The sequence below is a fragment of the Lissotriton helveticus genome, chromosome 2_2 (genome assembly GCF_964261635.1).
Source record: "Lissotriton helveticus chromosome 2_2, aLisHel1.1, whole genome shotgun sequence".
NCBI lineage: Eukaryota > Metazoa > Chordata > Amphibia > Caudata > Salamandridae > Lissotriton > Lissotriton helveticus.
The window spans coordinates 97,262,447-97,287,713 of NC_136060.1; the positions used below are offsets into that span (position 1 = coordinate 97,262,447).

General features: G+C 44.5%; 1 protein-coding gene across 1 annotated transcript in view; it reads left to right on the top strand.

The window, feature by feature from the left end:
• SGCZ (sarcoglycan zeta) overlaps window positions 1-25,267 on the top strand; it is a 4,560,311-nt gene that overhangs the window by 2,739,074 nt on the left and 1,795,970 nt on the right. The gene's annotated exons all lie outside the window — the stretch shown is intronic.

Here is a 25,267-nt window from a genome sequence, read left to right on the forward strand (position 1 = left end):
GCCGCAGGCAGCGCCGGATCGTGGCAAGAAAGCGGCGCCGCAGACCCAGGACGAGCTCTCCGGTCCGGGTGCGCCAAAATCGAGGCCCCGGCTTGACTGACCGGCACTAGGCCGCCCGCTGCTCCAGCTCGCCACACCGCCTGGAAAGGTCACGGCACGCCAGTCCCGGCACCGGATGGCACCCTGAGTCGTCCGCTACCTGTGCCCCAGCCGTGATGTGCTTTTCGGGTCCGGGGGCCAGGAGAAATGTTAGGATAATCGTCGGGCCGGCGGGAGCTCTAGGAAGCCACGTCCGCCATGATCGCCCGCTAAGCCACGCCCCGAATGCACAGCTTTTTGACTCAACTTGTGTTGTTTCAAATACATAAAAACACATATAAATCGTTATTGTGCTTAGCTGCAGGTCAGACAGAGTATGTGGACAATTGTAACCTGTAATCCCTCTGTTCCACACCACTTCCAAAAGTAAGGAAAGTTTGAGAAGAGATTCACGAGTCACAATCAATACCACTAAATTAAGTTCTACCACATCAAGTAGCAACATTGATTGCTTCCTTCAGTCACCCATTTCATTGGGGGGAGCACAGGTCTAGATTTCTATCTCAATCGTGGGCTTTGGACATTTTTCCTCTGATGTTGTTGGGTCAGACTATTATGAACACTGAAAGCTGATCATCAAATACACCCCTTTGGAATTTGACTTCCAGCGAAGGCTTACTCAAGGAGGTGGTGTGGACTAGAGACTCTGAACCCAATGCCTCACACAGTAATTCGTAATATCCAGTGTTTTAACAAAATTAAGAACTAGTATTTTATTATAATGCCAACATAATAGTACACAAATAATAGTACACAAAATGGGACTGATAATGGAATTGCTAACAACTACAGGAATTACTACCAATTGTGGGAATTAAGACAGGTACCTCTTCCTTGTGTATATATAGTATTTTCATCTTCCATCTAGGTCTGTGACCATGAGGTCTGTCCTTATAGTCTCTTGACGTATATATTGTGCCCAAAATGTTTTACAGCACTTCTATCTTTGTCCAAGGTTTGCCCTAGTCTGGCAGTCTAGCAGGATCTTAATCACTCCAGCCATGGGAGGTCACCAATTGCAGCTGTACAGTTTCTGCCTCCCTATGTCTGGGCTTGACTGGTCCTTGACATCTCTCTGGCACAGTCATCACAGTCAGGCTAGGGATTGGTAGTGGCCTCTGAGGAGCGTTCACTTCATGTTAGACATGGCATCCTTAGGGTGGTCTTCCCTGGTTTTTTTGCATCCACGTTTTGCTGATTGTTTGGGGAGGGGGCTTAGCACTCTGAACACTTTATCACTGCTAACCATTGCTAAAATGCATTGCATCTTCCCTAAACATGATGACATTGTTGTATACCTGATTGCAGTGCTTAATTTGAGCCAGTGAGTTCTGGTGCTCAGCACCAGCACTTAATTGTCAGCACTGGCACTAGTGACAGCCCACCAGATGGTGGTGCTTTCTGTTTCATTTGGAAGGGCCACAACAACATTGTTTATTAAGTAAATTTGCATTGAAATGAATACCAGCCTCTCAAGGCATTAAAATATTTTTTTGTTGCCTGATATAGTCTGAAATAGTCTGAATTGTTACACATGTAGGAGTGCGAAGGTTAGGTGTTACGTTGGTACTGTCATTGGCAGCACTGGCAGGGGCAGTGAGTGGTGCAGCCTGCAGTGGCCTTCAGGGTAGGCCCCTGGCATTTATTTTTTTACAAATTGAGCACTGCCTGGTTTGCATATTTGTTGTACTGGTAACTCTCTTATAAAGTGGTATGCCATATATCCAGGGCCTGTACTTCAAATGCTACTAGTGAGGTGCAGCACTGATTGTGCCATCCACAGAAGTAGCCTTTCAAATCTGTCTCAGGCCTGCCACTGCAGTGCATGTGTGTGTAGTTTACTGCCCTTCTATTTGGCATTTAAAACTACTTGCCAAGACTTAAACTCCCCTTTAACTACATATGAGTCACCCTTACGGGAGGCCCTAAGTAATTCTAAGGGCAGGAAGCTCTGTAAGTAAAAGGTAGGACAAGTACCTTTATGGTTTGCATTTCCTGGCAGTGACAAGCAGCCTCTTTTGTTTTTCAGTACTGTGAGACTTAGCCCTCTCATAGGCCAGCATTGGGAATCACTTAATACACTTTTAACCTTTAATTCCTATCAGAGAGGAGTAGCTGTTTCATGTTTCAATGGTAATGATAAATACTCTTTACTGGTGAAGTTGGATTTGACATTACTGTTTTGCAAATGCCACTTTCAGAAAGTAGACATTTCTCGGCACTTACTAATCTATGTGCCCGATGGTATGTCTCCAATACATGCCTGGGGTTGGTGACAGCTACACTTTGTGCATTCCCTCTAGACAGTCAAAAACACCGGAAGGTGAGACTCATCTGCATTCTGAGCATTCATCTGCATCCTGATGGGTCTTTTTGGGCAGGTAGGAAAGGGGGAGAGGCTGACATTTATACTTCGATAGGTAGTGTCCTGTCCACACTCAAATCACGGTTTTACCCACCACAGATATCCAGGCAGACAGGACTGGGTTGAAAGGAATTCTTGTGCACATCAGAGAGCTGCTTTGAAGTCACCCCCTACATCAATGTCATGTTTAGGTGTAAGTACTGGGTCTCTGAACCCCTACATTCAGACACATCTTGATCTGATCTGTACCTCTATAAGAAGGATTGCTGTGTTGCACAGCACTCATTTGGACTCTTCTATGGAAGGACTGCTTTTCACCTTGTTTCCCTGCTGCATGCTGCTCCCTGACTTTGCTGAAGGAGTGCTGGACTCTGCCTTCCCTCCACGTGATCTCCAAGGGTTTGCAGGCTTGCCTTAATTTTCCAAAGTTTCAGGGACACACACTCAAAAGACTTCCTGCAATGTTGTTGATGCTACTGGACTCTGCCTTCTGTGAGTCCTACCCTTGATTGAGGTATCCTCTCCAGGTTCATGGCCCCAGAAGTGTATTCTGTAGCTGTCTTGTTACAAAATCGACACATCATCACCACTGCGACAATAATGACCGATGCAGTGCCCTTCAACGCCGATGCAGTGCCGATTTGGAGACAGCCCTGCACTGCTCGACAAAGACACAAGACCTGACTGTGAGGTTCAACAATGACACAGAGCCGATCTGAGGTCCCAACCACAAGGTGCAACTGCAGCGCATCGACCTGCCTATGTGAATGGGGAACCAATGCATTGCATTCGCTGTGTGGAGAAGATCGTCACACTTCGTTGCTTATGAAGTGCTTATGAAGTGCTTAAGGGTGCGATAGAGGGCGCACTGAAAAAAAAAAAAAAAAAAAAAAAAATCACAACCCTCACAGCGCGAGGATGCCCTTGGGTCACCAGGCGCTTTAGAAATCGCTAAATAAATAAATAAATAAATATGACCAGGAAGGCACTTTGCTCACTGGGGCCTGCGTGAGTCCTGTAGCCAGCATGTGCTTCCATGAGGTTGGCCAGAATTTTGACTTTGTTACGGTCCAACGTGACCAAAAGTAATTTTACAAGCACTTTACAGCATTTATTCCTTTAAAATTAAATTTCTCAACTTCTATACATTGGAGTTTTGTCACTTTGGTCTTGTTTTGTTTACAATATAATAAGCTATTTGTATCAACCAGCGTGGAGTCTTTTTGTGGTGTATTTATTTTGTTACTATGTTGCACAAATACTTTAAACATTGCCTCATTAGATAAGCCTGACAGCTCTGTGCCAAGCTACCAGTGGGTGAGCACAGATTATCTTTTAGCTTACCTTGACTTGAGTGGTGGTTCCTGCCTGGCCTGGGTGCATAGCTTAGGCAACCAGGAATCTAATTTCTTACACATCCCCAAACAAACCTCACTGAACATAAGGCTGAGCTCCCACCCAAGAAGTTCTAATGTCCATGTAGGGCAATATCCAGATGGTAAAGGTCATGGGAAAGTAGTTTCAAGCGCTGGCCATATTTCTATTGTGTTTTGCTTTAAGGAGTTATTTAGAGTGCATTGGGGAATGAAGAGGATCCCATCACGGATGACCTCCCTGCTGTGAATGTCATGCAGCTGTAGTGTTCACCAGCAACCCCACTGAACTCTCCCAGACCTGAGAGAAATAGTGAGGCATTCATGAGGCCCAGTTGAGGGAAGTAGAGTGCATGCATTTCATGAGCAGAGACATTGGGGCTCCAATTAAGACTTTAAGGCACTGATATCGCCTGGGCATTGGAGTACAGATGCAATTCTCAGCACTTGTTCAGTCTTTTCACTGGACATCTCATCCACCAGGCAGCTAATGCAGGGCTATCCTTTAGTCTCTGCCAGCAGGAACAACTCCAGTGCTTCTTCTCTCTCAGTAACAAAAATGGGTCCTAATTGATCCTAATCAAAGATACTTGGACAAAGTGAAGGGCCTGGTTGCAAATAATGACAGACAGTTTCATGAAGGAAGGGACCAGGAGGTGACTTACCCTCAACAATTCACAATAAAAAAAGCCTGATCTGTTAAACGCATTACTGCCACCACTGTCAGGACAATGCAGTCCGACAAGCTGATGGTAGTCACTCTTTTCGAAAGATGGAGGTACTTGGTGTGTTCTTCAATCCCACAGAGAATGTCTCGGGGTTACAAATTGTTAAAACAGCTGACCCTCAGCATACATGCATGTTAGTTGTTAGTGCTAAGGTTAAGAAAAAGCCACAAAGGATCAGAGATGCACTCATTTTATATGTCAGATCTGTGTGCTTACTCAAAAACCATGTACTAAGCATTTGTGTCCCAAAAGCCATCTATTTTATCATGATTATGGCTTTTTCCATGGTGTACACAACGCATTTCTCTGACTACAGAGATCCTTTACCTGAAGATGCCTTACTAATAATACAATAGATAAAAGAACTCTGAATAGTAGAACATCTTTCTTTGTAGCTATAATATTCACCTTACTTGTGCTGTGCTGTGCTTTAAGCTGCTCATAATATTCTATGGAATGTCTAGACCATATGTGTTAAACAATATTCCTGTCTACATAGCTACAGGATGTAACATGTGAGCATACAAAGACAAGCAGGCCTATTTACTTTGAGAGAAGAAGATAATAAGCGTCTACAGTTCCAGCTTGCTGGGACCAATACCAAGGAAGGACCCACTCGAGGGTTCCCCTCTTGTGAGTTATGGGTCTTCAACAATGGTAATAAATAGAATATTACACTCTAGACATCTGCATATATACTCATTCATACATTGCAGAAAAAAGATACATAAATATCAGGACGCTGTGATGATTTATTCCAAAATCTGGCATGCCCAATAGTGAGAAATTGGATAGCTAGTTGAAGATGGTGTAAGTTCTTCTCAAGCAACTGTTACAAACCTTGTCAGTGTGTATAACAAAAGTGACTAAACTAACCTGTGCTTAAGCCTCAAACAGCATGGCACAAAAACGTCAGGCAATGTTTAAAGTAAGTATGCTGCACACAAACTGTGATAAATAGACAACACAGAGCAAGTCAAATCCCACACAAATGTAGGAAACCAAATTCAAATATGATACATTATTTGACGTCAAAATGACAAAAATCCAATCAGTAGAACTGGAGACTGAGGTGGCATGATGTAAAATTGCAATGGACTGGGATGTGGCAAAAGTAATTACTTGAGCCAGAGATTAGTTCAAGCATTCCATCCAATGCATTTTGAATGCTTTTAAAGTGCAAAGCAGCACTCGTGGCTATATGGCCAAGTAAGACCCGGTGAAAGTTAAATATTCAGTCAACCATGCGATGGAACATGGGCCAGATACAGGAGCAGGTTACTCCTGCTTAAATGGTACTATCTAAAGTCCGACACAATGAGTTCCGTTCATTGTGGACGAGGCCCTGAGGAGCATGGGGAGCATCGTGGATGGTCATCACTGTAAGGCAAAGAACAGGCAGTGCATAATGGAAGCTTGTGGCTGTAGTGCAAAGATCCTGTCGGGTGTTGTAGATATTCTTTGCTGGAGATTTGCATTGGCGTTCACAGCGGCCTGTCTATGTTGTAGCGTGAAGTGCAGATCTCTTGTTGCTGGTTATCGTTAGCGATCATAGTAGTGTGCCGAGTGTGGTTCACTGGAGCTTCACATTGGTGATTGGGGCACCAAGATCTTGGTATGAACAGGGCCTTTTGTGTTTGAAAACATCCCAAAACCTCATGATTTCTCCTTTTCTTCAAAGAGGAGCTCAAGTGATGCTACACCAAGAGTCCAGGCCTTGAGAGGGACTGATTGGGTATCACAAACTCAGTTCAGCAAAGACCAGCAGGGTTAAATAGGATTAACTTCAGAGATATGCAGTGCAAATACTCCTTTGGTGCTTACTCTGATAAGTCTTCCAATTTAAAACCAAAGTGCAAGTTAAAAAAAGACAGTTAGAAGTTAATCACTGTCTCCGTGGTCAACATGTTTCAGCCACTAGGATCAATCTCCCTGGCATTCATCAGGACCTAAACATATACAACTTGTGTCACTGCAAAATTGAAAAGGATTCATACATACAGTGTATATCCTGTTGTAATGACTTTCAAATCCTTGGTGCAAGCATGATGCTTAGTGATATTACTGCTTGTCCAGGACTGAACCTCACCTCACTCGGCACCAGCTCAAGTATTATTGAATGAGGCCCCGCTCTCTCCATCGGTACCTCCAGGTAGAACCTTCGGTGGTTTATTTGCACTGCATGTCTCTGAAGTTTCTCCTATTTCAACTCACGCTCTTTATTCATTGTTTTGCACTGCTCTTTTCATAAACACTTCACAAATAAGCAAAAAATCTCTTTTGCACTTGTCTTTCCCTTGTGAGAATCCACAAGAGGATGCAACTTAACCTCTCAGCCACTCCCTAATGATCAAGGGAGAGTGAGAGTCAGTTGTTTGGAAACCCAGAGGATGACACTGGGCACATAAATGTGTAATGATGGGATACTAAATATCCTGAGGTGGTTCTTGCCTGCCTTTTCATTCCTGTTTTTTTGCATAATTTTGGTTTTTCTCACTAATGTGATACAGCACATAACAGTGTTAGGCATTCTTAGACTTAATTTCTGAGGTACGCTGGCTATTATACCACGGATTCTATTTGTTTTCAACTTTTTAAATGCACTGCATAGTGCCCTGTTTGCTGTTTATGGCCTACCCTAAAGGTGACTTAAATGTTTTAAAAAGGCAGGATTTTGGCCTGGCAAATGGTTTATTTTGCTAGCTTGAAATGGCAGAGTAAAACTGCACACATAGGCTTCAATGGAGGCCAGGGATGTTTTAAAGAGCTACTTAAGCAGGTGGCACAATAAGTAGCGCAGGCCAACTAGAAACATTTCATTTCCAGGCCATGGATAAGAGTAGTACTACTTTATTAGATATTTATAAGTAAAATAAATGTGCCAATTGGGTTTAAGTCAATTTTACCATGCTTAAAGGAGAGAGCACAACCATTTTAGCACTGGTCATAGTGGTAAAATGAACAAAGTCCTAAAAGCTAACAAAAGCAAAATCAGCAGAACAGGAGTGAAGAAGGCAAGCAGTTTTGGGATAATCCTGCAGAGAGTGTTGGGTCCAAAATGAATGCATTTAATATCAGGATTGATCTTTGAACATGATTAAGGTCATGTTTGGTTTACATGTGCAGATATTGTGAGAATAATAGATATAAAAAACATATGCAAAAGGTCTTGCATTTTCTAGAAATAATAAAGAATAAATTACAGATTTTCACATGATATTAAATCCATAATACATTCATCCTGACATTATTAAAGGAATTAAAAAATGCTTCTATCAATTACATTTGGTTGTGATATAATGTGCTTATCAAATCTCTACTACATATTAACTCCTTAACGTATGGCAATTCAAATAAAAAGAAGTTACATTTCAGTAACTACACACACAATGAAAGCCAAAGTACCCTTATTTCTCTAGAACTTCAGTACACACAGTCACACAGCCCTCACATAATATCTCCCAGCCACACCTCCAAACTACATTGGACTGACCACCACTGCATTCACTTTTCTTTCACTAAACCCACCGAACACCACTGCGCCCACCACTACTCGTGCAGAAGCTGGAACAAGGTCTCCGAAGAATAACTCGCCACCTCCCTCCACAAAACCCAAGCACTGACCTCCACGGACGACAACGCCTCGGCACACAACCTCCACCTATGGATCTCCAACTGCACCAACACACTGGCTCCCCTCAGCATACCCTTCGGCAAGCAACACTCATAGACAGCCAGTTGGTTCTCCCCCACTTTCCAAGAGTCCAGGCATACCTGCAGATGGACTATTGCAAGGCTGCCCCAACATGGGGAAAGACTCCTCCAAGCACTGCGAGTAAGACTGGACGAGTCTTGTTCACTTGGGTGAATTTAATAAAGTTTTTTTCAAAATGAGTGATACACTAAAAGTCTTTTGTTCATTATCATTGTTTCAACACATTATTTTCATGGTTGCAAAAATATCGGACATATTATCCAATGCACGTTCATCATAAATTGCTAGTCCCAATGCTTTTCGGGCTATCCTTCAGCCCTTCGTCAGGGGATTACTCTACAAGAAGGAAAGGAAATGACTGTCAGCATAGGACCTAGCATAGTAATTGTACTATACGTGTTAGAATAGCGTCATGCACAGATGTGATTAGAAACACCGGAGTGAGGAATAGCTATGATAGCTACTAAGGTTGTGTCTCATGGGTGATGCAAATTACAGAGTGAAAAAATTAAGAAAAATACAACGGTGCGTGTGCGGAATGCGGACGTGTGTTATATCTGTACTGGGAAAATGTGACCCAAAACTGTAAAAACAACCCAGTGATCGAATTTGCGCAAAATGGGTGAGATAGAAACTGTATTCCAAGATGTCTGTCATGCGGAATATTGATCAGACAGTAACTCACTGTGTCAATGAGAGATTGGGTTCAATAACCTAAAAGTACACGGAAGTGCAGACGAGTGGTTAAAACTCGGTTGTGATCATGGTGAGTGCATTACGGTGGTCCTCAGGAGAGGTACTTACTTTAGTGGGGTGAAACTCCACTGAGTTTTCTGAATCGGCGCCCCTCTGGTGAGCGTGGCGTGTGAGTCCCAGCTGGGAGTGCAAAGCTATGCCGGCGTGACGGCTATAATAAACAAAGATGATGGACTAAAACCATGGACGCCATCTTAAAGTGGTGAATGATAATACCGGAGGTGCTCAGCTAGACTTTCGATGTGAAAAGTACTGAAATTATCGTGAGTGAAGCATTGCGAAAACATGTGAATAATGTTACAATAACAGTACATGAAAAAGCATAGACAATAAATTTAAAAAGCATGTGCAGTTAAAGCAATACATGAAACATGTAGGCAAAAAACGCTGTCTCATGATGTTATGTAGATGCTCAACAAGTCATTTACACTCAGAGATAACATAGGAATTCCATCCTATCGTTCAACCCGTTTGGTTGCATCGTCCCCATGTAGCGGATCCAGTAATTCTCCCGTTTGAGAAGAGTGTTGTTGTTTTTTCTGGTGGGTTTGATCTGTTCCAAAATCAGATATTTTAACTGTGCCACTGTGTGGTTTTTCTCGAGGAAGTGTGCAGCTACTGTGGACTTGACGTTTTTAGTCCGGATGTTACTTTTGTGCTCAAGGATGCGTACTCGGATTTTTCTTTCTGTGTGGCCTATGTAGCATGAGCCGCACAGGCATTTCAGCATGTAAATGATGTTAGAGGAATTACATGTTGCATTGACATTCAATTTCACTTTGTGGCCTTTCATTGGATGGTTGGTATAGTTCCCTGGTATGACGTTATTGCAGTTGCTGCAATTATAGCATGGCAAGAGTCCCTTGTATGGTTGAATTTCCTTCTGATCATTTGGTCTCGTAAGGATTTCTTTGAGGTTGCGTCCTCTGGTATAGGCAAAGAAGGGTGGTTGTGCGAAGATGTTATGAAAGTCTGGTTCTGTGCTCAGTAGTGGCCAATGTTTTAAAATGATTTTGTGGACCTGGCTGCTGGTGATGGTGTATTTGGACACCACTACCATTCGTGTGTTCTCAACCTTGGGTTTGATGCGTAGCAAATCATTTCGATTGGCCTTCTTGCAACGGGCAACTGCCTTGTCTAATGTCTCCTGAGGGTACCCTCGTGCTTTGAATCTTTCTAGCATGTGATTTTGTTGTTTTTCACTCTCCATAGTGGAGGACACAATACGTTTTACTCTCAATAGTTGTGAGTATGGTAGATTGAGTTTGAGTCCAGGTCGGTGGAAACTGTTAAAGTGCAATATGGAATTGCAAACTGTAGGTTTTCGGAAGATCATGGTCGATATTTTGCCCTCTTGTCTGTAAACTGCTACGTCGAAGAAGTGGATGCTTTTTGCGTCATAGTTCCATGTGAATTAGATGCGGTCGTTAATCCTGTTCCAATTCTCTAAGAAATCCAGAAGGCTGATGCTGGTGCCTGACCAAAGAATGAATATATCGTCAATGAACCTGAGGTATAATTTACCATGGGTTTTCCAAGCCGAGCTATCCAAGATGTGTGTTTCTTCGAATATCTTCATGAATATATTTGCATAGGATGGAGCTGCACAATTTCCCATGGAAGTGCCGCATAGTTTGTGGAACCAATTGGCGTTGACTGTAAAGTAACTGTGGTAAAGCCTTAATACTAATAGTTCCATTAGAAATACTTGAAGATCCGCGTCCAAAGTGGATCCTGAAAGTACTTTCTCCATAGCCTCAATACCTAGGTCATGAGGTATTGAAGTGTACAGTGAACACACATCAACTGTGCCTAGTAACAATTCCTGTTCTTCCAACTGATTGATGCAAGTATTGAATTTGACCAAAAAGTCGGTGGTATCCCTGATGTATGATCCTGTATCAAGTACAAAAGATTAGAGATATTTGTCAATAAATTTACCAATAGTCTCATGTATACTCCCTTTTGTCGACACTATGGGTCAGAATGGAGGCCTGGTCGGATGCTTGTGAATCTTGGGCACCATGTACATGACTGGTGCTGAGGGATTGTTGGGAGCCAGGTATCGTTTTACCTTGTCATTGATAGTACCATTGTCGAATGCTTGTTTTATGATGTGATTCAAGATATCGGCGTATTCACAGGTTGGATCCGTTTGAAGTGGAGCATATGTATTGCTGTCTGTTATGTGTTCCACAATTTGTTCATGATAATATGTTGCATCCATGATAACTAATGCTCCCCCTTTATCGGCCGTTTGGCATACTATTGATGTGTTGTTAGCCAATTTTTGCAGAATGTTTTTTTCTCTTTTAGAGAGATTGCCTCGTTTGATGGGTGACTGGAAAGGAAGAGTTGATATCTCATGTTTTATCAGGTTTTCAAACGTGTCTATGATCTTGTGGCTTTGTGGAGGAAAGAATTTACTATGGGGGAGACACACTCTCAATATATCCTCTTCTTGCGTGGGGGTAGACACAATGTTCTGAAAATAGTGTTGTAAACGTATGTTACGTATCAATTTGAAAGCACTAACTTCTGATTCCAGAGTTTTGGTACAAGTGGTGGGGACAAATGATTGTCCTTTCTGCAAAGTGAGTGTCTCGTCAGTGGTGAGCTGATGCGATGAAATGTTGATGAGGGTAATCCCCTGACGAAGTGCTGAAGGATAGCCCGAAATGCATTGGGACTAGCAATTTATGATGAACGTGCATTGGATAATATGTCCGATATTTTTGCAACCATGAAAATAATGTGTTGAAACAATGATAATGAACAAAAGACTTTAAGTGTATCACTTATTTTGAAAAGAAACTTTATTAAATTCACCCAAGTGAACAAGACTCGTCCAGTCTTACTCGCAGTGCTTGGAGGAGTCTTCCCCCATGTTGGGGCAGCCTTGCAATAGTCTTTGTTATAGTACATGCTGTGTGGACTAGACAGCGATACCTCTTTAGCACGCAACAGATCATTACAACACGGATAACCATAGATCAACTGAGCGGTGCAAGCCCCATTTACTTTCTTTGTCATACCTGCAGATGGCTCAAGAATACATGGATGGGCAGCAAGACCTCGGCAGACCATGCAGCCTTTAAAACCGCCATCACCACACACCACCACCTCATCAGAACCACAAAAAAAACTGCCATACCAGAACGCATTAATGCCAACGCACACAACAACAAAGACATTACCCCTCCCAAGCACTCTGTGACAAAATCGAGACCTTCTTCCACTGTAAGATCATGGATTTCTACAACAGCTCCGCAACCTAGGACTCACTCCCCTACCCGCAACCACAGCACCCAAATGCTCCAGATTCCAGCCGACCCTACTCAACTGGTCCGCCCTCACCACTGATGACACCCTAAGGATCATGAAAACCAGAGAACTCTGGAGCCCCCTCAGACCCCTGCCTCCAACACATTGTTAACTGAGCCGGTGCCACCATCACTCCTGAACTCTGCTGCACCATCAAATGCTCCATTGAGTATGCCACCTTCCCCGAAGACTGAAAACTCTGCTGAAAAATCTCTCTGCCGACCCGACAGACCTCAAGAATTACAGACCTATCTCTCTACTCCCCTTCCTAGCCAAAGTGATTGAAAAGGCCATCAACGCCCAACCCACCGAATTCATCTAAACAAACCACACCCTGGATTCCTCCCAATCAGGCTTTAGAAGCAACCACAGCACTGAGACGGCACTCTTCACAGCAACAGACAACATCCTCGCTCTCTTTGACCAAGGCAAAACTGTAACCCTCATCCTTCTGGAACTCTCTGCCACCTTCAAAACTGTGTCCAACCACACCCTCTGCACAAGACTCCACAATGTCGGCATCCATGACAACGCCTTTGGAGTGGATCCTTGCCTTCCTCAGCAGCCAAACCCAGAGAGGCAAGCTCCCACTGTTCTCCTCAGAACCAATACAGATCAGCTACGGAGCTCCTCAGGACTCCTCTCAGAGTCCTTCCCTCTTCAACATCCACATGGCCTTGCTTGCAGCCATCGTCAGAAACCACAGACTCAACATCATCTCCTACTCCTATGACACCCAGCTGATTCTCCCTCACCAAGGGAACTTTCACAACTGGATGACTCCTGGGAGGACTACTGGTGACCTGCAACTCTCGGAACACCCCACACACCCAGAGACTACGCACGCAGCCTCAACATCATCCTCGCCTCCTTGCTCTAAATGAACCGCCAGATCAACGCTGTCTCATCTCTCTGTTTCCACACACTCTGCCCGCTTTGGAAAAGTTTCAAGTGGAGCCCCACCAGGACCAGGAGAACAGTCCCCCAGGTTCACATCATCAGCAGGCTCATCTACTGTAACGCACTCTACTCCGGTGCCACCCAAAAACTCCACAAGTAATTGCAGAGCATCCAGAACATCTCCACCAGAATTATCCTGGACCTACCTCACTGCAGCCACATCTCCAGCCCGGTGAAAGACCTTCACTGGCTCCTGATCCACAATAGAATCACCGTCAAGCTCCTCAATCAGGCCTACAAAGCCCTCCACAACACCAGACCTGCATACCTCAACCACTACCTCTCCTACACACCCAGCAGACATCTCTGCTCCACCCAACTGGCACTGGCCACTATCCCTCAAGACATCATCTGGAGGAAGATACTTCTCCTATCTCACTGCAAAGTCCTGGAACTCTCTAGCTCTATACCCGAGGCAATCACCTTTGTTGCTTCAATTCAGGAATGATCGCAAGACCTGGCTCTTCAAATGAACTGCAGAAACCCCCATGCACCACCAGCACCTTGAGACCGTAATGGGTGATTAGCCATGATCTATAAGAATCCTGATTGATTGACATAATATGTGTTACAAATAGTATCACTCTTTAGTAGTGCACATACTACACTCATTTAACTATCTTAGTATATATCTTTAACACAGAAACATTTAGAAAACACTCACAATCACTGGATCATGTAATCAGTGATGTAATTTGAGATTTAATCACTGATGTCACTGGCCAGGTCATGAGTGATGTAATATGTGAGGTCATAAGCAGTGTATTGTGGGGTATAAGTTAAAGTTAGCGCAGGTAACTATAACTGCAGAATTTCGATGAGTTTGTATGAGTGACATCTGAGCCTAACCATAATGTCCCTGTAATCTTTAGTTTTATATATATATATATATATATATATATATATATATATATATATATATATATATATATATATATATATATATATATATATATATATATATATATATATATATATATATATATATATATATATATATATATATATATATATATATATATATATATATATCCAAAAATAAAGTTACCCACTTTTGAAGAGCCACATCCAGGTAGGTTTAATCGTGTTTAATTCAAGGAAGTTACATCTTGTGAATCACAGGTTTGCTTTCAAGTCTCTGTTGCCTGACGCGTTTCATGCGATTTCCGCACTTCATCAGAGGCAGATCGTGGAATCACCGCTTGCAGCTGAAAAGTCTTTAAATGGCAACCTTAAGCCTTGGGGGCGTTGCTGGGAAAGCGTCACCTCGCTCAGCCTCTTGGTTATAGTAGTGCCTTCATTACACTCCAGTGAGTTGCTGCATTTGGAAAAAATGTCACAAACAGCGTGAGCGGCATTGACAGGAGGCTGAGCGAGGTGACGCTTTCCCAGCAACGCCCCCAAGGCTTAAGGTTGCCATTTAAAGACTTTTCAGCTGCAAGCGGTGATTCCACGATCTGCCTCTGATGAAGTGCGGAAATCGCATGAAACGCGTCAGGCAACAGAGACTTGAAAGCAAACCTGTGATTCACAAGATGTAACTTCCTTGAATTAAACACGATTAAACCTACCTGGATGTGGCTCTTCAAAAGTGGGTAACTTTATTTTTGGATTTATAACGGCCGACCCGGTCGTCTGAAGAGCCCTGCCACGATTGAGTGGAATGCTGCGAACAGCGTGAGCGGCATTGACAGGAAGGCTGTTTCTTGGAAGTATGATGATGCACTTGCTGAAACAAAGACTGTTTTCTAACCCACTGTGGTGTAATTTTGTGACATTTTTTCCGAATGCAGCAACTCACTGGAGTGTAATGAAGGCACTACAACCAAGAGGCTGAGCGAGGTGACGCTTTCCCAGCAACGCCCCCAAGGCTTAAGGTTGCCATTTAAAGACTTTTCAGCTGCAAGCGGTGATTCCACGATCTGCCTCTGATGAAGTGCGGAAATCGCATGAAACGCGTCAGGCAACAGAGACTTGAAAGCAAACCTGTGATTCACAAGATGTAACTTCCTTGAATTAAACACGATTAAACCTACCTGGATGTGGCTCTTCAAAAGTGGGTAACTTTATTTTTGGATATATATATATATATATATATATATATATATATATATATATATATATATATATATATATATATATATATATATATATATATATATATATATATATATATATATATATATATATATATGTATATATATAAATATATATATATATATATATATTAAGTTCCACAAAGCACCCACGCTTGAGGCGCACTCACAGTCAGCTCACATCAGGTAAGGGAGAACCAGGTGCATCCTGCGCCATGCAGCACCTGACGCGTTTCGGGCCCCGCCCTTAATCATAGGTTCACTGCTACTGGATAACTGCCGCCAAGAAAACTACCAATGTTTGTACCCTCTTTTATTCAATTCAGGTGAGTCGGAACATCACACATTGCATGTTGGGATCGGTAGTTTCAAAAATCATACCCCAGTGGGCTGGAAGGCAGTCACTCCAGAATTTTCAAAACATCAAGGGTGCACCGTTCTGTTACATCCCCGTTCAAGTTCTATGCCTGACTGTCCCAATCCGCTGATGAACCCATCTGCAGTGGAGTCGCTCAATCCTGCGATGGTGCGCCCCCCGACCGGGTCGGCCGTTCAATATTAAGTTCCACAAAGCACCCACGCTTGAGGCGCACTCACAGTCAGCTCACATCAGGTAAGGGAGAACCAGGTGCATCCTGCGCCATGCAGCACCTGACGCGTTTCGGGCCCCGCCCTTAATCATAGGTTCACTGCTACTGGATAACTGCCGCCAAGAAAACTACCAATGTTTGTACCCTCTTTTATTCAATTCAGGTGAGTCGGAACATCACACATTGCATGTTGGGATCGGTAGTTTCAAAAATCATACCCCAGTGGGCTGGAAGGCAGTCACTCCAGAATTTTCAAAACATCAAGGGTGCACCGTTCTGTTACATCCCCGTTCAAGTTCTATGCCTGACTGTCCCAATCCGCTGATGAACCCATCTGCAGTGGAGTCGCTCAATCCTGCGATGGTGCGCCCCCCGACCGGGTCGGCCGTTCAATATTAAGTTCCACAAAGCACCCATGCTTGAGGCGCACTCACAGTCAGCTCACATCAGGTAAGGGAGAACCAGGTGCATCCTGCGCCATGCAGCACCTGACGCGTTTCGGGCCCCGCCCTTAATCATAGGTTCACTGCTACTGGATAACTGCCGCCAAGAAAACTACCAATGTTTGTACCCTCTTTTATTCAATTCAGGTGAGTCGGAACATCACACATTGCATGTTGGGATCGGTAGTTTCAAAAATCATACCCCAGTGGGCTGGAAGGCAGTCACTCCAGAATTTTCAAAACATCAAGGGTGCACCGTTCTGTTACATCCCCGTTCAAGTTCTATGCCTGACTGTCCCAATCCGCTGATGAACCCATCTGCAGTGGAGTCGCTCAATCCTGCGATGGTGCGCCCCCCGACCGGGTCGGCCGTTCAATATTAAGTTCCACAAAGCACCCACGCTTGAGGCGCACTCACAGTCAGCTCACATCAGGTAAGGGAGAACCAGGTGCATCCTGCGCCATGCAGCACCTGACGCGTTTCGGGCCCCGCCCTTAATCATAGGTTCACTGCTACTGGATAACTGCCGCCAAGAAAACTACCAATGTTTGTACCCTCTTTTATTCAATTCAGGTGAGTCGGAACATCACACATTGCATGTTGGGATCGGTAGTTTCAAAAATCATACCCCAGTGGGCTGGAAGGCAGTCACTCCAGAATTTTCAAAACATCAAGGGTGCACCGTTCTGTTACATCCCCGTTCAAGTTCTATGCCTGACTGTCCCAATCCGCTGATGAACCCATCTGCAGTGGAGTCGCTCAATCCTGCGATGGTGCGCCCCCCGACCGGGTCGGCCGTTCAATATTAAGTTCCACAAAGCACCCACGCTTGAGGCGCACTCACAGTCAGCTCACATCAGGTAAGGGAGAACCAGGTGCATCCTGCGCCATGCAGCACCTGACGCGTTTCGGGCCCCGCCCTTAATCATAGGTTCACTGCTACTGGATAACTGCCGCCAAGAAAACTACCAATGTTTGTACCCTCTTTTATTCAATTCAGGTGAGTCGGAACATCACACATTGCATGTTGGGATCGGTAGTTTCAAAAATCATACCCCAGTGGGCTGGAAGGCAGTCACTCCAGAATTTTCAAAACATCAAGGGTGCACCGTTCTGTTACATCCCCGTTCAAGTTCTATGCCTGACTGTCCCTATGATTAAGGGCGGGCCCGAAACGCGTCAGGTGCTGCATGGCGCAGGATGCACCTGGTTCTCCCTTACCTGATGTGAGCTGACTGTGAGTGCGCCTCAAGCGTGGGTGCTTTGTGGAACTTAATATTGAACGGCCGACCCGGTCGGGGGGCGCACCATCGCAGGATTGAGCGACTCCACTGCAGATGGGTTCATCAGCGGATTGGGACAGTCAGGCATAGAACTTGAACGGGGATGTAACAGAACGGTGCACCCTTGATGTTTTGAAAATTCTGGAGTGACTGCCTTCCAGCCCACTGGGGTATGATTTTTGAAACTACCGATCCCAACATGCAATGTGTGATGTTCCGACTCACCTGAATTGAATAAAAGAGGGTACAAACATTGGTAGTTTTCTTGGCGGCAGTCATCCAGTAGCAGTGAACCTATGATTAAGGGCGGGGCCCGAAACGCGTCAGGTGCTGCATGGCGCAGGATGCACCTGGTTCTCCCTTACCTGATGTGAGCTGACTGTGAGTGCGCCTCAAGCGTGGGTGCTTTGTGGAACTTAATATATATATATATATATACATTCAGATACGAGCATATTGGCGTTTTTTTTTGCACAATTGCAGGAATTGCACGATATATAAAGGCACTTTAGCAAAAGCACTTTACATCAGAGGTAGAAAGAGGTTACCTAAATAAATATGTATATATGAACCCAAATAGAGGAGATGAATTGTAAATATGGTTTTATAGGTATTTAACCATTATCGACAAACTTATGATGAAATTATGTGCTATACAAATAGGTATTTAACTATTATTTGACAAACTTCCACATAAAACTATATGTTTCAATATTGGATAAGGAAAACATATTGAATGTTATGCCATCATAAACTTGCAAGTCCTGTTTGGGTATTTAACAGCAAGTTACAAGTATTTTCTTTATGTCCATTTTTAGGTTTCGACTTGGCGAGGGGCGAAGCCCCTCCCAGCTCGAAATCTTTTGTTTTCAGTAGTGATGTTAGAACCGCCTCTGCCTCTCATTGGCTAGCTCCATAAATGGAGGCTAGCCATTGGGAGGCAGAGGCTGTCAATCGCGCTTTCTCTCGAAAACGCGATTCGGGGGCGTTTCTGGTGCTTTTTTTAGGCCCCGCCCCTTTGTCCCGGGCCGCGCTGCGATTGGCTGCCGGCCCGGGACACCCCCGTGACGTCATTCCTGGGCCGCGCTGTGATTGGCTGCCGGCCCGGGACACCCCCGTGAGGTCAGCCAATCACAGCGCGGCCCGGGACCTGACTTGTTGAAGATTGCTGGAACAGTCCGCTGCTTCACTGCAGTATCCTGTTTCTGCGGTATATGGGGTTTGAAGAAGATCTGAGTACATCATGTGGAGTTTTACGAATCTGACCCACACATTTTCAAATTGCACATAATCACAGTTTGTGCCCGACGTGATTTGCTCAAAACTGCGCAATTTTAGTAAAGTGACGAAGCCGCAATCAGAAACCAGAACTCCAGCCCGCGAGACCGCATCACCTCTCCTGCCCACGTGCTTAGAATAAAAGGAGCGCTCCTTTTATTCAAACTGTATTTCACGTCATTCATAATGGAAATGCTACTTTTACGTCAAACCATCTTGTGCAGGACACAAGTTGGTAGTGGTGATACTGACTATGAAACTGGACTCTACTCTCGGCTCCCCCGTTTGACCAGCTGTGTTACTTTAGAGACACCATTTCCTCTTCCTGCTGCTCTGTTTCCACATCAGCCTAGATTGGGCGCCCTTTGAAGCGAGCTGGTAAGTACAGCTCCTGAAATAACTGGCTTTTTCAGCAGAAACTTCCTCTGCCCCTTTTCACTGTTTCGCCTTAACCGAGCCCGGCAATGCCAAAAGCAACAGCCTCCTTGATTATGCTCCAGTTCCTAGGGATGCCCCCGCCTGCTGTGATCACCATGGCAACAGAGATGAAACAGCCTCTCGTTACTGCGAGTCTCCCTATTAAAATGCAGATCGTCTTATCCTTACCCTGTCCACGAGCACTCCCTGGAATCCGGCCATTACCACAGAAAAGACCAAATAAATAACCCTTGGGGAGAAAACATGCCGAGATGTCTAAATTGTCGACCGTGGAGATGTGCGTTCCAATCCCAGCAGCTTCCCTGTGCAATCACATTGTGTGATCCTGTGCAAATCACAAAATCTTTCTGTGTGGGAGGTTCCCTTTTCTACCAAAAAGCAATACAAATAAGCTAAAAGCCACGTTAAGTTCTGCACAAAGCGGACATTTGCTCTGCCCCCGTGCACAGGCGCCTGCCTTACCGTAGAGCCCCTTCCTGGGTGGGGGGCTGGAAGCAGGTCAGGTCCGCGGCTCCCCCACGTCGCTGGACTGGTCCGTCCTGGCACAGAGGCAAGGAGGCATCAACACAGGGAGCAGAAACGAGGAATTAGACAGGGAGGAGGGGGGGCTCGGAAGACGCCGGGGTCTCCAGTCTGGGAGGCGGGAGGGATCCTCAGTGCGAGCCGAGCGCTCGCTGCCTCTGGCTTTAAAGTGAGATCTTGCTCTGAAAGTACGCCCCCTGCAGGGGCGGGGGCGAAGAGCACCCCCAGGGAGAGAGGTGGGACCGGCATTCCAAGACTGTCGGGCGCGCGGACCCCGCCTGAAACAATGAATGGACGAGCGACCGCACGAATGAATGAATGGATGAACGAACGAACGAATGAATGAATGAACAGAATGAATAAATGAATGAATGAACGAACGAATGCATGAATGAACGAATGAATGAATGAATGAACGAACGGAACGAATGCATGAATGAACGAATGAATGAATAAATGAACGAACGGAACGAATGCATGAATGAACAAATGCACCACGAGTGAATGAAAGTGATGTAAGGTGCAGTCCCTTTTTCATCTCCACACTCAATGTGTGTGCACGCGCTCACAGGTTGTATTGCAAAAGACATCATAAAAACAATAATTGTAGTCAGACTCAGGCCGGCGCCTTATGGGGAGGAAATACATACTAACGGCTACGTTGAAGACCCCAGCTTCAGGAAACCAGCAGGGTTTCACGTGAAGCCTTTCCCACCTTCTTGATCAAAATGTGTGATCTTGGGAAAACCCTTTGCGTCACTGAGGCTTTCTTGTCTTACCGCTACAAGTGGATGATTTACGGGTAATCAGTTTGCTGTGTGTGCTTTCCTTGAGAATCGCCATGCAGTGTTGTAATACACCTTTTTTAAGTTAACACGTTTTATTTTTGCTTTATGGAAAGTGATAGCGTGGTTTTAAAATGATGTTACAAACAGTACCACCGCACTACATCGTAATAGTTAAATTGATTTAAAAATCTTTCATCCACTAATCGACCTTATCACTGCATCGAGGGAGATACATATATGTACATATAATAAATATATATTTACTGGACCATGTAGTGGAGGTACTATTTTTTAGGGTCACTATTAATGACCAGAAAGTCGTCATAGAACAGAACCACGAACAAGCCTCTTCGTTAATCATTTTGTACAGTGCTAACCACCAAAGTTACCCTTCGCTGAACCCTAAAGTATAGAACAACTCATACACTGTAGATGTGAGAATAAAGTAACACAGGCAACGTGTAAGGATGTCTCTTCGTCATAGTAAGGGCTGTCACCACCTCATCTTACCTCCTTTGCACACATAACTCAGGTAAAATCTTTGCAATGTATGTTCTATACACAAGCAACATAGTCACAATGTATATTGACATATAAGCTATATGCTGAGATCTCAGAGTTTTGTGATCTTACTTTTTAGGTCGAGGACCTAAAGGCTGCGCTTGCGCAGTCTCCGGTCGGAGATTTAATGTCTTTGAGTACGGGGCCTGAACCCGCCTCTCTCCTCCATCTCTCCTCCATTGGCTGGCTTCCTAAACGGAGGCCAGCCATTGGAGGAGAAGGGAGTCACTCCAATAAAGGCCTGTCTCTTTCGGATTCGGGGGCGTGTTTTTGGCGTTCTTTCGCCCTGTGACGTCACCCGTCACTCAGAACGCCAAAACACGCCCCCGAATCCGACATTTTCGGACGTTTGCGGCCGCCATTGTTGCCCGGAACAGCCTCGCTGCCACAGGTAAGTTTTCTTTTGCCCCTGATTGTGCCGTGATTGTGCCGTTTTTCTTGTTTCCCTATCCTTTCCTCTCGTTTTCCTTGAGTCATATCTTGCTTCCTGTGTCTAGTGCTTTCTCGTATCTATCTGTCTTTTCATGTTCCTTAGTTTCCTTTTCTTTCTCAGACATTACCCCCTGGTTCCCTCTCTTCCCGTGCCTCCTTGTCAACCTGCCCCCTCCTACTTCACAAAGCACAAGACTACAGACACAGCGCAGACGTCCAGCCACGCTCAGCCTCCGGTTTTTCGAAGCCCCCTTCCTGCTCCTCTTTTCAGCCGTCGTCTCCCCATTGCATACTCCACTCCCTCTTTACTCAGTTATTTTTCTCGTATCCTCACCTGTGCCTCCCACCGCTCCAGTGTGCCCCGGCCTGCAAAGCACAAGACTACAGACAGCGCAACGATAGAGCTGGAGCCCAGGTAGGGTCGGCAGTGCCAATGGGCCAACTTGCTTTAAGTGTCTCTTGATAGATTTGTTTTTGTAGTGCACAAGGAGGGGGCAGTTTTAAAGCGTCGAAAATACGTCTTTACACACACAGTGGTGTAGATGGAATACGGTTCAGTTTTTAGGTTTCGCCTATTATCATTCGCTTGCGAATGTAATAGGCGAAAATTCAAGGGCTGGGTGTGTGCCTCGAAGGTCCATGGAGCTCGCACACGCACTCTGCTGCAAGCAACGTTCTCGCGCGGTATCAAAATGCATCCTTTCTCTTGACAGCATCTAAAAGTGATTTCGAGCTCCTTCATTTTCAGAGGCATCAGATCTCCAAACATTCTTAGTCAATCTCTAGTTTCTTTCTCTCATGCTCTCTTTCTCGCTCTCTATCCCTCCTTCTGTCTTTCTCTTACTTCACCTCCCCCTCAGCCTCCCCACTCCCTTTACATCTGCATACATGCCAACATTTTAGAACGAGAAAGTGGGAGATTTTGAGGTAAAAATAAGGTAAATATATTTTCCCAATTGACTTCTATAGAAGCAGAGACTTCAAGAGGGAGACAGTTATAACAAGCATTTACAATGCAACGGTTTCGCCTTTGGAAATGTTAAAGCTATTTGCAATGTAAATGACAATGCCATTTATTTATCTGTTTTCAAAACCAACACATAAATACAAATGTTGTCATTTACAATGCCAATAGCTCAAACTTTTCCAAAGGCGAAACCGTTGCATTGTAAATGCTTGTTTAAACAAGCATGTGACCCATTTTTTACAACTGATACTGGCCCTTTAAAAGAACGGCTCACAAAGATGAACACTGTCATGTGAACAAGGCTCCACGGAGCCGAAACGTCATGCGACGTGCTTGCACTGATTAAATAATTTGCACGAACCTGGTCCGTGTCTGCGTGAATCTGTGGTGAGAGGGGGATCCCTGGCCTATGGAACCAAAACGCTGTTCTACGGATATATTAACCGGCAGGCTTCCGAGCCGGTTTTCACACGGACCCTCCTTAAGTTTGGTCAGCACCTAATCGGAAACGCTCTTGGATTTGGTTCCTGGAATTTGCTTATACCCCGGAAGGAGTAAGGTTGCTTGACCCCTAGTTACCACTGGAAATCTACAAACAATAATCGGAGAGAATCGAGTCTGCGTCTTGGCTTACCGTATTGAAGAAAAGCCGGTATATACTGACTCGGCATGCCGAATGTTGAATGTTTAAACACGGTCTTTGCATAGGAAAGGAGTGAAGTGCTTTGGCGTCACGGAGGAGCAACGATTGAACTTGTGACTCTAAAAACGCCGATACATTGTTCAGTGAATCAGCAGGCATGTCGGCTGACAGTGTTCGAGACCGGGAGGCATTGGCATTATCTATGTTTTCCGACAGTTCTTATCTCCCTACCAACAACAGGGAGACACCTGATGTTTCAGCCAGCAGCAGCGGCAACAACGTTTTACGAGACTTAGTCAAAACCTTGGAGAAAAAATCCCGCAGCGAGCAGTCAAAGTGGTGGGAATCCAAGTCACTACAAAGGTATGTGGAAGTGAACCGAATCCCTCGAGGATTACGTATTTTGACGACTCCCACATATGATGACCCTAACCCGGATTTAATGAAAGAGTGGGCGGAATGTAATTTAGATGCCTCTCGCCGTCAAGTCTTAATCTTGATTAAATATGCAGACATTGACCGCGCTAAATTGTTGGTTGAAATTGAAAGCATTAATGAACAACTGGCTGGTTTGGGCGATAGTGAGGAGAAAGAGCAGCTTTTGAAAGCAATGCAAACGCGCCTAAAAAAAGAGGAAACGAAAATCATTGAAAGGAAAACGTATAAATTTCAGAGAGATCGTAATGATTACGAACTTGGACAAATATTTACATTTGCTCTAAAATACGACTCTCTATGCGGAGGAAGCAAAAAGACTCAAACTCAGCCCAAACGAAAGTTTAATAAACAAACCAGGGGGCAAGCCGATACAACGACCTCGACTTTCAGTTCGGACCTCGACTCCGGCTCTGAAACGGAGCGCTTTAATCAGGCGCAAGCAACTGGCAGGGTTAAGCCATCACCGGGACAGGAGATGTTTTTTTTATGCCAACAAAGACTGCAAACGCTGAGGTCAAGCACGCAACAAAAACATATAAACAGCGAGCAAACTTCAGGAGGTGCCAGAGGGCCCGGGCCAGCAAGAGAAGGCTTTCAAAGGAGAAAGAGAGGCAGGGGCCAAGGTCAGAACACTGCAACCCAATCGAATTAACTCGAGGTAAGAGCAGAACAATTGTGAACTTAACTCCTTTAAAATTAACATCTGATGAGGAGGGAATTTTAAATCTAGGTTTGTCTTTTGCTCCACAGTGCAATTTCAATTACCCAGCAACTAGATGCGACATATGCAAGGCAGTGAGAAAATTAAAAATACGTAAATTCTTTGCTTCCAAAACCAAACAGAAAGAGAGAATGACAACAGTCACTAGTGTTGAACAAGATGAAGCTCTGACCCAAGGAACTCGAACCATAATGGAGCTATGGGAAACAGAAGGAGTTGGGTATGATGAGAATACACAAGGAATAAACAATATGGGTGACGTGGATGATTGTGGCAACAGGATATTAACAACTACACCCTTTAAACCCCCATCTACTTTCACCCCAATTCTCCCGAGAGACTCCATTGATATATTCCATGAGAATGTGGTGAGTGACTTGAAGGAGCTTAAATGCAATATGTCCAAATGGAAATATAACAGACTGTCACAAGGGTACAAAGCTCTAATTACCCGCCTAGCTAAGGATAAAAACATCATTGTCAGAGAAAGTGATAAGGGTGGGAATATAGTGCTAATGACAAAAATGGATTATGATAAAAAAGCTTATTCTCAAATTAATGACAGGGAATGTTATGAACGCATTCAGGCACAAGCTGTGACATCAATTAAAGTGGAATACCATCAGAAATTGACCTGCTGGAAAGCTGCCAAATTGTTAAGTGGGGAAGAATACAAATATCTACGAGTGAACAATCCTGTTCTACCTATTATGTAATTCATCCCCAAAATACATAAAGAGCCCCTA